The following is a 14,058-nucleotide window of genomic DNA, read 5'->3' on the forward strand; positions in this document are numbered from 1 at the left end:
GAAATGCTAACATCTCTTCAGAGACTTGGAGCCATTTCCAGAACCCTGGGCTTCTCTTTGTAGTCTGGTTGCTATGGCTCTGTCTTCGTTACTGCAAAATACTGTCTGATATACTCATGTAAGTGGTTACATGAAAGAGTCGATAACCACAGAGGTGCTGGCAGATCCCTATCTTTCAAGCTCTCCTCTCAGCCTGAAGCTTTCTGACGAAGTCTTTCCTCCCAGCTTCTCATTGCTTCTGGAGCTGCCAGTAATTAAAGAGACACAGGAAGAAATAAAAGAAAATGCCACTCACAAGGAATCAAAGAAAACAACACTCAGAACACATCAGCCAGTTCTCTGCTGAAGCTCTCAGGGGCTCTGTGTGGCAGGAATACCAAGCTGAAGGTGGGCTGAATTTTGATTTAAAAGGAGAAGGGTAGACCTTGCAAATATTCTGCCTGGATAGTACACATTGTGGGTTAAGATGTGTCAGTGAGAGTCTCCAGTCTTCAGATGCAAGTTGAGCTCGTTATGATCGACGTGAATCTGCATGTTAAAAGGAGACTCGTTGCTTTGGGCAGTAATGCAGGGAGCTTCTTGAAATTGCCTTTGCGAGAAAAGTTGTAACGGTGAGCTGAGCTAACCCACCCCACATTTTGCCTTTCCTTTAATTATTCCTGGGCTTTTGGGCCAAGCTGATTTTGAGAGACATTTAGGCTACAGTTTAAATGATTAAAAGCCTCCCGTAAAACTCAATCGCTTTTGTAACGCTAATGGAAGGCCATCAGGCTGCGGGGAGGAGAGCAGCCTGAGTTCTGCTAAGATGCAAACATGAACAATTGCCAGCCATTATTCCAGAGGTTATAAGATATGCAATTTCCCCAATTACTCCTACAAATAACATCACTATTGTAGAACTTAAGATTGGCCTTTTGAGATATCTTTTCAGGCTTTTTGTATGTCTGACACCCAGGGCTCCACCTGGACCCTCCAACTCTGCTCCTGTGGTCCCACCCAGAAGCAATTCAGCACACAGGAGAACAGGTGCAACTGGCTATGATTTCATCTCTGCACCAACCAACCAGCTGCAAGCCTAGCCACCCCCACCCCTTCCCCCAAAGGTGCCTTTGAGAAACGCCTAACTTGTGAGCTTTGGAGAATGATTTGAGTACTAACTCCATCTCCCATGTGGTGTGGCCAGCCTGTCTATTAAACTCTTCCTTTGCTACAATACCATGGTCTTTCTTTGTGTAGGGGGCAGGAAAAAACCCCTTGGGCCATTACATTCTAAGAAAACATTAAGAGTATCATGGCTAACCACTTTCTTCTCTCTGTAGCCCCTCCTCATCTATGAATGGATCTGTGACCATTTCTGCTTTGGCCTCCTTCTGAAACCACCTTTGCAAACATCATGACAGTGACAGAAGTCTAGCATGGCTGACTCCATCTTGCTTCTAGCCTCACAATCTGGCTATTCTTGCTCATTCCTGGGCATAGGCCAAGCTAACCATGGGAGGAATTTAGTTTACAGTTTAACATTGAAGCAAGGATGATAATAGTTCCTCCCAGAACCCCTCCTTGTTCAGGGACTAAAACTACCTTTGTAAAACTAATGAAGGGCCACAAGATTAGGATTATGGGAGGGGCCTGAATTCTGCTGAGATGTAGGTGTAAACGATAACCAGCCATTGTTCCCTAACTTGCTTTCTATTTTATTTTTATTTTTTAAAGAGACAGGGTCTCACTATATTGCTCAGGCTGGCCTTGAACTGCTGAGCTCAAGAGATCCTCCCACCTCAGCCTCCCAAAGTGTTGGAATTACAGATGTAAGCCACCATGCCCAGCCTCCTAGCTTGCTTCTGTAATCCCTTACTACTCAGGAGTCATGCGGCAGAAATTATAAGATTTGTGACTTCCCCAATTGCTCCTGTAGATAACATCACTAGTGTAAAACCTAAGATTGGTCTTTTGAGATGGTTTTCAGATTTTTGCATTATGGCAACCAACTGACTCTACCCCGACCCATGACTCATGACTCAACTAATCCCGTGGCCCCCACCCAGAGGCTGAGTCAGTGCACAAGGATTGTTTTCCACACCCCTACAATTTCATTCCTAACCAATCAGCACACCCAATCCCTAGCCCCCTGCCTGCCAAAATATCCTTGAAAAAACCCTACCCTCCAAGCTTTTGGGGAAGCTGATTTGAGTACTAAACTCTTGTTCTTCCACTTAGCTGGCCCTGTGATTATTAAACTCTTTCTCTACTACAGTACCACTATCTCAGTGAATTGGTTTTATCTGTGCAGCGGGCCAGAAGAACCCATCAGGTGATTGTACTTCCCTTCCTTCCAAGTGGAAAAGGGGTTCCTCATCCAGTCCAGGGGCCCCCAAGAAGCTTCCCTCTTTTTGTAAATCAGCTTTATTGTAGTATAATTTATGTACAGTAAATGGTATCCATTTAAAGTATACAATTTGTTGAGTTTTGACACCCATGAAACCACTGCCATAATCAAGACACAATATTTCCATCACCTCCAAAAGTTTCCTTGTGCCTCTTTGCTGTTCATTCCTTTCTCTCTGCTTCTAACCTTAGACAACCACTGATCTCCTTTCTGTCACTATAAATTAGTTTGCATTTTCTAGAATGTCACGTAAGTGTACTTATGTAGTACGTACTCTTTTGTGTCTGGCTTTTTTACTCAGCATAATGATTTTACAAGTCATCCATTTTGTGGGTAGCAGCAGTTGATTGTGCCTTTTTATTACTGAGTTGTATTCCATTGTATGGATGCAGCAGTTTTTGTTTAAGCATTTTCATGATGGTTGAGTTGTTTCTAGCTTGTGGCTATTGTTTCTCCTCTATCTTTAATTGCTTTCTCTCTTCTGCCTCTACCACTTAATATAGAGATATGTTCAAGTGTCTTTCATTTAAAAAAATACTCTCTTGACCCAGCAACTTTAGGTACTCAGTCTCAGAACAATTTGGGATTTTCTGGTGTATTCCGGGGATTTCTAGGCATAAAATCTGAATAAACCAGGCAGGTAAATTCAAGTGGTCTGTTGCAGTCATGGGACAAGATTATCTTTCCAGATACAGTTTATCTAATCTGGACATTTCTCAGAGCTGGCCAACAGTCTCTGGAAGTGGCTGCCTCAGACTGGCATCCCCCTGGGTTATTTTTCTTCCTCTTTCTGGACTGAATAACGATTCTGTGCCCCCAGTTTATCACCTGGAAATCAGGAAGGATCTTTACTTATAATTATTTAAAATTATAACTAAGTTAAAATTAGTGAACCAGGTAAAAATCAAAGAATATTGTCATGGATGGTTTATTACTCCATTCTCACACTGCTATAAAGAAGTAGCTGAGACTGACTTATTTATAAAGGAAACAGGTTTAATTGACTCACAGTTCCACATGGCTGGGGAGGCCTCAGGAAACTTACAATCATGATAGAAGGTGAAGGAGAAGCAAGTACCTCTTCACAAGGCAGCAGAAGAGAGAGAAAAGCTTAGGGGAAACTGCCATTTATAAAACCATCAGATCTCCTGAGAACTCACTATCATGAGAACAGCATGGGGGAAAACGCCTCCATGATCTCATCATTTACCAGGCCCCTTCTCAACAGGTGGGATTATCGGGATTACAATTCAAGATGAGATTTGGGTGGGGTCACAGCCAAACCATATCATTCCACCCCTGGACCCTCTCAAATCTCATGTTCTCACATTTCAAAACACAATCAGGCCTTCCCAACAGTCCCCCAAAGTCTTATATCACTCCAGCATTAATCCAAAAGTCCAAGTCCAAAGTCTCACCTGAGATAATGCAAGTTCCTTTCTCCTAGGAGCCTGTAAAATCAAAAACAAGTTAGTTACTTCCTAGACACAATGGGGGTATAGGCATTGGATAAATGCTCCCATTCCAAATGGAAGAAATTGGCCAAAACAAAGGGTCTACAGGCCCCATGCAAGTCTGAAACCCAGTGGGGCAGTCACATTTTTTTTTTTTTTTTTTTTTTTGAGATGGAGTTTTTCTCTTGTTGCCCAGGCTGGAGTGCAATGGCGCAATCTCAGCTCACCGCAACCTCTGCCTCCTGGGTTCAAGCAATTCTCCTGCCTCAGCCTCCTGAGTAGCTGAGATTACAGGCATGCACCACCAAGCCTGGCTAATTTGTAATTTTTTTAGTAGAGATGGGGTTTCTCCATGTGTCAGGCTGGTCTCAAACTCCTGACCTCAGGTGATCCACCAGCCTCGGCCTCCCAAAGTGCTGGGATTACAGGCATGAGCCACCGCACCCGGCCAGGGCAGTCAAATCTTGAAGCTCCAAAATGATCTCCTTTGATTCCATGATGATGATGATGATGATGATGATGATGATCACTAATCAAGGAGTCTTCCTCTTTGTTGTGTCTCTGTGGTAGAATAAAGGCCCCCAAAAATGACCATATCTTAATCTTTGAAACCTGTGAATATGTTGCTTTACATGAGAAATTGGACTTTGCAGATGTGGTTAAAGTTATTGAGATGGGAACATTATCCTGGATTACCTTGGTGGTGGGCCTGATGTATCACAAGGGTCCTTATAAGAAAGAAGTGGGGATTGAAAGATGTTATGCTTTGCAGATGGAGGAAGGGGCCACAAACCAAGAAATGCCAGCAGCCTTTAGAAACTGAAAAGGGCAAGGAAATGGATTATCTCCTAGAGCCTCCAGAAGGAACCAGACCTGCTGACACCTTTATTTTAGCCTAGTGAAAGCCATTTCAGGCTTGACCTCCAGAACTGTAAGATAATAAATGTATTCTGTTGTAAGCCACTAAGTATGTGGTAATTAGTTATGGCAAAAAGAGGAAACTGAGTCTCTTAAGTCAAAGCCAGTGCAATTGGCTAGGATTCCAATTTCTGAATCCTTGGTCACAACTATTATGAGTTCCCAGAGGAGATACAAAGAGAGGACACTCCAAGCAAGTCAACGATGCTTTTTACTAACTACAACCATGGTCCCATGTTTGTAGGTGGACACTGTGGCTTTTGGTGAGCTTTGGTGAGCCCTGGATGGCCCTCTGTGGGCTTAGTAACCTTGAAAATGAGGGTATAAAGCAATCTGTGGAAAACTGGCCTTTCAAGGGTACTGCTTTGCCTATAGCTTTGACTTTTCATTTCACCTACTGAAAATTAGGTAATTCAAATAGAGACACTTGAGAGACAAATGGTATTAGACTGCACTCCCCCAAAGTCAAGCCTTAGAGTAATTTAATATATTGCTGCCACTTTAATCTGACTAGTATTCCTGGGTAGAAAGTCTCTTGGGGCCCTAGATTACTATTAATGTAACTTAACCCTTGTGTTGGCAACATTTACTTGGATGTAATTCATGGATGGATCATGGATGCTCTCCAGAGAAAATGCTAAACACAAACAGGATTGTATTGGTTTCCATATACTTAATTTCTTGCTGACCTACTCAATATGGGTTGAATATAGACCTATGATATACAGTTTCAAGTGTATTTTTTGATATTTTTAAAGAACCCATGTGCCAAATATAAGCATTTAGAAAAACTGTTAGCAAATGGAATGTAGAGTACCACAAGCTGAGTATGCAGCAAGCTGACAGCCACACTAGCATGGTCATTTATTGCTTATTGAATTTACTCAGATCATCTTTGAGTCCAATGCCATGCACACAGTAGGTTCTTCATCAGTAGTTGTTCAAGTCAGAAATAAATTTTAAAAATATACATGGCTCCATTATATATGGGGAAACTGCAAAATAAGCATAACTAAATACCTGAATTTCCAGGCACTCTGCAGTAGATCAGAAAGCCCATGTCCATTTGATCAAAGTCCAGGGGATACACAATGTTAAGTGCAAGATGTATCAATTCACCAGTGAAACTCCAGATGGCTTTCCTTCCCACTTCATCATGTCACATCAATATGGTAGCTTGTGAGTTGTATCCACAGTTGACATCCTATAGTCTTCAGCTCTAGTAATTTAAATTATTGTACTTTATTTTGACTACTCAGAATTTTCTCCTGAATTAAATCAACAAACACAAGCATATTTATATACACACACCCACATGTATATGAAAGTATGAGTTTACAGTGTAGTTGGAAAATTAAAATATAGGCAGAAAAAAATTACAAAGTAAAATATAATGTCAAGTGAATAAAACAGATAGTTACAAAATAAAAATAATATTTTTAAAGGTCAAATTACAATGATCTGGTTTGGCCACAAGCCTTTTAAAAATATATATTGAGTTTTAATTCATATGCCATACAATTCACTTAAAGTTGCAATTCAATGATTTTTAGTGTATTCACAGGGTTGTGCAAACATCACCACAATCAATTTTCAAATAGTTCATCAACCTTAAAATAAACCTTCTACTCATTAGCAGTCACTCCCATTTTCTCTTGACCCCTCACTCCCACCCCAGCCCATCACAAATCTACTTTCAAGTTCTATAGATTTTTCTGTTCTGGACATTTCATAGTAATAGGATCATATGACATGTGGGGATTTGTGTCTGACATCTTTTCCTTAGCATAATGGTGTCAAGGTCCATCCATATTATAGCATGTATCAAAACTTCATTCCATTTTTCTTTTTTTTCTTCTTTGAGATGGAGTCTCTGTTGCCCAGGCTGGAGTGCAGTGGCATGATCTTGGCTCACTGCAACCTCTGCCTCCCGGGTTCAAGCAATTCTTCTACCTCAGCCTCCCGAGTAGCTAGGATTACAGGCACGTGCCATCACACACAGCTAATTTTTTGTATTTTTAGTAGAGATGGGGTTTCACCATGTTAGCCAGGATGGTCTCCATCTCCTGACCGCATGATCCGACCAGCTCGGCCTCCCAAAGTGCTGGGTTTACAAGTGTGAGCCACCGTGCCCAGCTCCATTTTTTGTACTAATAATATCTCATTGTATAAATAGACCACATTTTGTTTATCCATTCATCAGTTGTCAGACATTTGGGATGTTTCTACTTTTTGGCTATTGTGAATAATGCTATTAATATTTGTGTACAGGTTTTTATGTGGACATATGTTTTCATTTTGCTTTAGTGTATATCTAGGAGTAGAATTGCTGGGTCATATGGTAACTCTATGTTTAACCTTTTGAGGAACTGCCAGATTGTTTTTCCAAAGCAGCTGTATTATTTTACATTTCAACTAACAGCATAGGAGGGTTCCAATTTCTCCACATCCTTGTCAAGTCTTGTTATTGTCAGTCTTTTTATGATAGCCACCCTAGTATAAGTGAAGTGGTATCTCAGTATGGTTGGTCATGAACTTTTTGATAGGTCCAGGGGTGCAGGAAAAGGATTTCACAGAAGAAAAGATCAAGAAGAAAGGCATAGAGGTAGGAACTCCCTGCCTGACCCCAGCATGTTAATTTCACCTGTTGAAGGCAAGTCATTTTGGTTTGCACAGAAAATCTGTGTAGGAAAATAGTGGAAGATGAAACTAGAAAACTCCCTCAAAGGGAAAACTGCATATATATATAAGTGCAGGGTGCTGCAGGCTGGGTTACTGTGTGCAGGAAACAGTAGAGACCTTGAAGGGTGTTCTTTAATAAAAATCTTGCTTTAGGAAAATTAATTTGGATATACAGAACTTTGAGGACAGGAGAGAGAGAGACAGATGCTGGATGCATCGCATGTGGGTCAGCAATGGGATTGGGGTACTGGTTTGGCATAAGGGATGACAAATGGAAACCAAGGAAACCCTTGGAGTTCCAGCTGGGACTCTGGGAGAATTCTGGTATCCTAAGACAAAGAAGTCAAGAAGAACAGCTGTTTTGTGGGGTGGGTAAAAGACAGAGCAATTTTCATATTAGAAACTTCAAGTCTGAGGGCGTTTTTGAGAGCAGGAGGCCTGGAACTTGGAGAAAGGTATTGGTCAGAACAGAGGTTGACTGCCTGCTTTTCTAAGGTCCATGAGCTAGAGAATAGTTTTCACACTGTCAAGTGGTTGGGAAAAAAAAATCCAAAGAATAATATATTGTGACAAGTGAAAATTACATGAAATTGAAATCTCAATGTTCATAAAGTTTATTGGAACACAGCCATGCCCATTCATTGACATATGGTCTTTGACTGATTTCATGCTGCAATAGGAGAGTTGAGTGGTTGCAATAGATTGCATGGCCTGCAAAGCCTGACAAATTTACTATCTGGCCCTTTACAGAGAAAGTTTGTTGGCTCCTGAATTAGTGACAAACTTGGGAGGTATGGCCTCCCAGTTGTGATTCTTAAACCTGAAAGAGTGAGAGTGATCCAAATTAACAGTGTATAGAAAAAAGGAGCCAGGGCCAGTCCTTGGGGCTGCTTATGTTTGGGGACCAGAGAGAGGTAAAAGAATCAGTGAAGATAGTAAATAAGTTGAAATAAACCTCAATTTAATTAAACATGTCAACTCCCAGACTATTTTATTGCTTGGTACTTAAAACACACTCCCAAGAGGAAGATTAATTAATAAAGCTGCAATGTGGGATAGCTATCCAGCTGGAAGCAGCACAGGCCCCTAACAAGGTTTGTTTTTGGCAAATTCCCATCTCCAGTCTTCTCTTCTCCCACAATAGGGTGAAGCATCCCATTCCTGCCTTATCCCCAGAAGGCCTGGCTTCCAGACATCTGTCTCAGAAAGAGGTATGAGGCAGAAGGTTCCACTAGGTAAATTGTTGATAAAAGCTCAAGTGCAATTCCTGCCCTAGGATTTGGACTTGAATAAAGGGACTCTCAAGACACTGAGGAATGACTCTCAATTCTGGAAAGTGTAGGCACTTGCAAAGGGGCAGAGAGTTGTGTGAGAATATGGAGGAGGAAGATTCTTGGATGGTCCCTCCAATCAGGCCAGTTGTATGTGCTACGTATGTAGGGGTTGGACCCACCCCCTTGTCCAGTGATCTTGGAGAAGTCACTTAAACGTTCTCTTTTGGTAACTCATCTGGAATTAGGGAATAAATTCTAAGCAACTTTTAAATAAGAAGCATAAAAGCATTTGAGTCTTCAGATTTGCTTAATTGATCATTGCAGACGGTTGTGTCAATAACAATGACGTTTAGAGGAAAAGGTGAAATTGGTTTCTTTTTCTTTTCTTGGACTTAGCTCCAGGAGCAGGGAACAGGAAGCCATTCCCAGAAGTTGCTTTCCCCTCCCACCCCTGAGTACGTGGCAGGGCCAACAGATGTGGCTGAATGCCCAGGCCCAGGGCCATGAGTACTAACCTATGCCCTGGAAAGCAGGAAACACATTGTCTTCATGTACTCTGCAATTTGGGAGCAAACACCAGCAGCTCTTGCAGGGGGCCTTTGTGGGTCCAAATTCAGTGGACTGCCTGCTCTCTCTCACCACTGCTCCACCTTTCATTTGTCTGAACGTGGAAACACACACACACACACACACACACTCCAAGCGCTTTTACTTTTCCTCACTCAACAACAATGCAGAAAACTTCTGTGACCAAATATGTGTGTGTGTGTGTGTGTGTGTGTGTGTGTGTGGCGGGTGGGGGGGTGGGGCATTTCTCTACACATCAAGGAGCAGATCAGCTGCATGTCCTCTAATTCAGTTCTGACACTCTCTACCCAGAGAGTGTCAGATCCCACAGGTTGAGGGCTCAGTCCCCAAGACTGCCCCCACCCCCACTTCTAATACCAATTAAAAGCTGCAGGTTATTTTTCTTGTGCTTCTGACCGACTGGCTATAATCAGGTTGCCCACAATCCCCCTTTCTTGGGTTCAATTAATTTGCTGGAGTGGCTCACAGAACTCAGAAAAACACTTATGTTTACTCATGTATTATAAAAGATGTTACACAGGATACAGATGAAGAGATGTGTAGGGCGTGGTATGAGGGAAGGGGTGCAGAGCTTTGATACCCTCCCTGGGCACCACCCTCCAGGAACCTCTACGTGGTCAGCTATCTGGAAGCTCTCTGAATCCTGTCTTTTTGGGTTTTTCTAGAGGCTTTATTACTTAGGCATGATTGATCAAACCATTGGCCATTGGTGATACACTCAACATCTCCTCTCCCTTCCCTGGAGGTTGGGAGTGGTGCTAAAAGTTAGTCTTTCTGGGTGACAAACCCCCATCCTGAAGCTGCCTAGGGGCTGCCTGCTATCAGTCAACTCATTAGGGTACAAAAAGACAACACTTTGGAATTTCTAAGGATTTTAGGATTTGTATGCCAGGAAACAGGGTCAAAGACCAAATATACATCACAATATCACAATTTGCTTGTTTTTTGTTTCAGCTTGGGATCAGCCTTATTTTTAATACACAGATGCTCTCCTACACAGGAACCCCTTACTTATTAGGGACCTTTGAGATTCCTTTTCAGATCCCCCTGTTGCCATGGAATTGTAGCTGGAACATCCACTCCACTTCCTACTGACTGGCTCCTGACATTTCTCAGTCCCCAAATATCTCACCTTCTCCCAACAGCCTGAATTTTTGTTTTCTTCACCCAGTTTCTGTTTGCAATGGCATTTGTCAGATTTTCACATATCAACATCCTTCTTAATAATGAGAACCTTTTAGGCATTCACATTCTCATATAGATCCACTCAGTCAGATTGCTTTCCACTTAGCTGAAACCACCATATAGAGAAAAGGAAGCTTCTATTGCAGGAATCAGAAGACGAGATGATTCTAGAACATGAAATATTGGTAATGGCTCATCAGGATGGGGTGCTAGTGGGAGGGATAGGAAAGCCTGGGAGCCCTGGGAAACCTGATAATCCCAAAAGAAAGGCAATAGAACGTGGCAAAGGAGCATAGGAAAGGAGCTTGTTGACCCACACCTGCGCTGCACTATCTGTAAGAGTAGTTCTGCGACAGCACCATGCAGAGGAAACTCCTTTAGTCCACTTCTTCACCTGCTCCTCTTCCCCTTATTTTCTTCTTTTCCCTCTGCCTCAGTAGAGTGAGTCAAAGTGGAGTCCTCTGAAATGTACTTTGGCCCTAGAGTCCTATGGATCCGTGTTCACATTTTGAACAAGTTACTCAATCACTCTGAACCCTAGTGTGTACATCTACAAAACAGGGGATCTACCCTGAAGGGTTGCTGTGAGAATTAGGTGGAATAATACATGTAAAGGCATCTGCACAAGTTAGTTTTTTTTCTTCTCTGAAAGCACTGACTGGAGCTGCTCAGGAAGTACCAACTGGTGCCAGTTCCCCAATGAAGTTATGTGTGTAATAAATTATCCTGCATATCTATATGCACACACCCCTACTCACTTAGCTTATCCAAAAAAACTAGAAGCATAGAGGAACAACATTAGCAGACTTTGCTTGGGGGAAATCAGACCTTGGATTCCCCTGCCTCCCAACCCCCAACCTCACCAAATTAGTATATTATCAGGTTCCATCTAAGCGTGTACCCATGGCAAATGCACTGTTCACTGGTAGTTAATGGAAATAATGCCCATCCAATATGGGGCCACCAAAACCTTCATAATACAGTGTGGTTGCTGACCTGGAAATGATCTCAGCAAGCATCTGGCCCGCTAACCATCAAACCCTCCCACTTCCTTCTATATATAGGAAAATGGAGGCACAGAGAATTTAAGTGCTTATAGAAGGTAATAGTTGAGAAAAAACTAGGACTAGAACTCAAGGCACCTTGACTCACGATCCAAACTATCTTTCTACCACTCCTGGCTGAGTTCATGAATGTAAAAAGAGACTTTGTTAAAAAAAAAAAAATTAAATATATAACACCTTGCAAGATGTTAACCACCATTACTTATTGTTCTAATTATAAATTACCCATCTTTCTAGATGCTTCTGCAGGGATCTTGACAAGTCATTTCTGATCCTGCCCTATGAAACAATCTCTCAGAGACTCAAGGAACTCCAGAGGCTACATCTGGAGGGATATAAGGGGGAAACTGAGCAAAGAGGAGGCAGTGGAACATAATTTTGCAGGCAGAAATTTAAAAATATATGTTTAGTGCAAACTCTTCTAGTTCTGTGTGATTTTGTTTCTGTTTGTTTTAAACCAAGAAAAAACACCACATTCTTGATTGCAAGGAAGTTTTTACCAGAATAAGAGGCCATGAATTCCCATGAGCCACCCTGCCTAACAAAGCCAGAAGACCCCCTGGCTTAAAGGTTGCAAGTTAAAGATTACAGATCAAAACATTTTAAAAGCAGCAACAATGCAAACTTTATATAACAAATGACAAAGATATATAACTATATAATAATAATAAAGAAATAGCTATATAAAAAGAGCTAGGTAGATGATGGATAAATGGATGGGAAAGAAGGAAGGAAAGAGGGGAGGAAGGAGGGAGGGAAGGAAGAAAGAAAGAAGGTAAGAAGGAAATAGGCCTAAATGCTGTAGTTGATCTCTGGTGGCAAGCAATTTTAGTTTTCTAACTTTTGCTTCTCTGCATTTTACAAATTCTCGTACGTTCTTAAACAACAACAACAATAACACCCACCCTAATGATCAATGTTATCTGCTAAAAGGGTTGACAATGACAAACACAAACCCCTTGAAATTTCCAGTTCTCCTTTCCAGTAAATCTGCTTTTGCATGGGCTCCTCCGCATTCCTCATTCACATCAAGGATTCAAGAAATTCCACTCAACTGAAGTCCAGATCACATCTAAGACTGATCGTTCCACATTTAAACCTTTCTCTGATCCCTTCAGTGACTTTGCCTCGCTTGAGAGAAAATGACAACCGACTCACTGTTTCATTTTCCCTTCCATTCAGCCAAGCAATCCAGGGCCCTATTCCGTCGTTTGCTTTTCATCCATAGGGCTTCCAATTCACCCATGTGAAAACATCTTTGCAATTACAGCCTTCACTCAGTGTCCCCAGGTTAACTTCAGGACCCTGATTGAAGAATCTGAAACCACTTGACAAACTAATTTGAATTGCAAACAGCTACCAACACAAATCCAAACCATTTCTTTTAGCTCTGGGAAACTAGCTGTTTTGATGTGTTAATCATTTAGCTAGTAAGATAACTTAGTTCATCGTTTTATCTACGAATTACTTAACAAAATTCCTTTTAGTATTCTTAAGGCTAAAATACTGTATATGATATATATCTCAGCTACTACAAAGTCATGAAATAATAAAAATAAGCTTTGACTCCAAAGAATGTGAAAACAGGAAAATAAAGGTTTTAGTGATATTGGGATCTAGTTTGTTTTAAAATCCAGATGAAAGAAGGCTACTTATACTGGGAAAAATATGTTACCCAGCATGTTCTGGAAAATTCATTTTAGAGCCTTGGAAACATTTAGGTGGGATTGTAGGAATCTCTGAGAAGTATGAACTGTATTTTTTTAAACTTCTCTAGAGTTTATGACATTTGTGTTTAATTTTGTTTGGTTTCAGAGACTGAAACATCAGCTATTTTAAATTTTTAAACACGTCTTTTTATCTCTGATATGTGCTAGGAACTGTGCTGTTATTACAGGGAAATTAACATTGAGTAAGACTTGGCACAGTGAATGGCACATTGTAGAGAGAAAATAAATATTCAATTAATGAATCACAGAAATCTGATATTATTCATGTAAAACTGAAAGTGTTTCCTAACCGTATTTAGGAGTAAGATTTTAAGATTTATGTACCAGGTTCCTGGAGGCCTAATGAGCCACATATATTCCTTGTAGAGGGTATTCTAACTACAGTGTTTGCTCAGCTGTGGGTTAATGAATACGTATCTGTGAGAAGAGCTCTTAATGTTGTAGTGACAATATAAACAATAATACATCTGACATTTATCAAATGCTTACTTCTTGCAAGATGTTTCCCACGTATTATTTCACTTCATCCTCACCATCAGTATTTTTGTTGTTGTTGTTACAGATAAGGAAACTGTGGAACAGGTAGGTTAAGTGACTTCCCAGCACCCAGAGCTAGCAACTATTGAGGGCAGGAACCAAAACCAGGATTCAGATTTCGCAGCCAGGCCTCTAAGCTACTTTGTCTCTATTGTGTTTTTCCTATAACAATGCAAGGGGGATTGATTTGAAAGGCAAATGTCCTGTGTGTCCCATATGTCTGCAGCACCGTGTCTTTCT

The 14,058-nt window shown here is 41.2% G+C and overlaps 1 long non-coding RNA gene across 3 annotated transcripts; it reads right to left on the reverse strand.

Moving 5' to 3' along the window:
• Positions 1 to 1,407: 1,407 nt before the first annotated feature.
• Positions 1,408 to 13,249, reverse strand: LOC104003842 (uncharacterized). 3 transcript variants are annotated; one of them, XR_010154626.1, is made up of 4 exons: positions 12,710 to 13,249; positions 5,779 to 5,977; positions 4,222 to 4,401; positions 1,408 to 3,837 (listed from the first exon to the last, which is right to left on the reverse strand). It is a non-coding gene; the product is annotated as an uncharacterized LOC104003842 (long non-coding RNA). The 3 variants fall into 3 exon arrangements; XR_008541994.2 differs by having other exon boundaries at positions 4,285 to 4,401; positions 12,710 to 13,246; XR_010154627.1 differs by lacking the exon at positions 4,222 to 4,401 and having other exon boundaries at positions 12,710 to 13,238.
• Between the last annotated feature and the right edge of the window lie 809 nt (positions 13,250 to 14,058).

The sequence above is a fragment of the Pan troglodytes genome, chromosome X (genome assembly GCF_028858775.2).
Source record: "Pan troglodytes isolate AG18354 chromosome X, NHGRI_mPanTro3-v2.0_pri, whole genome shotgun sequence".
NCBI lineage: Eukaryota > Metazoa > Chordata > Mammalia > Primates > Hominidae > Pan > Pan troglodytes.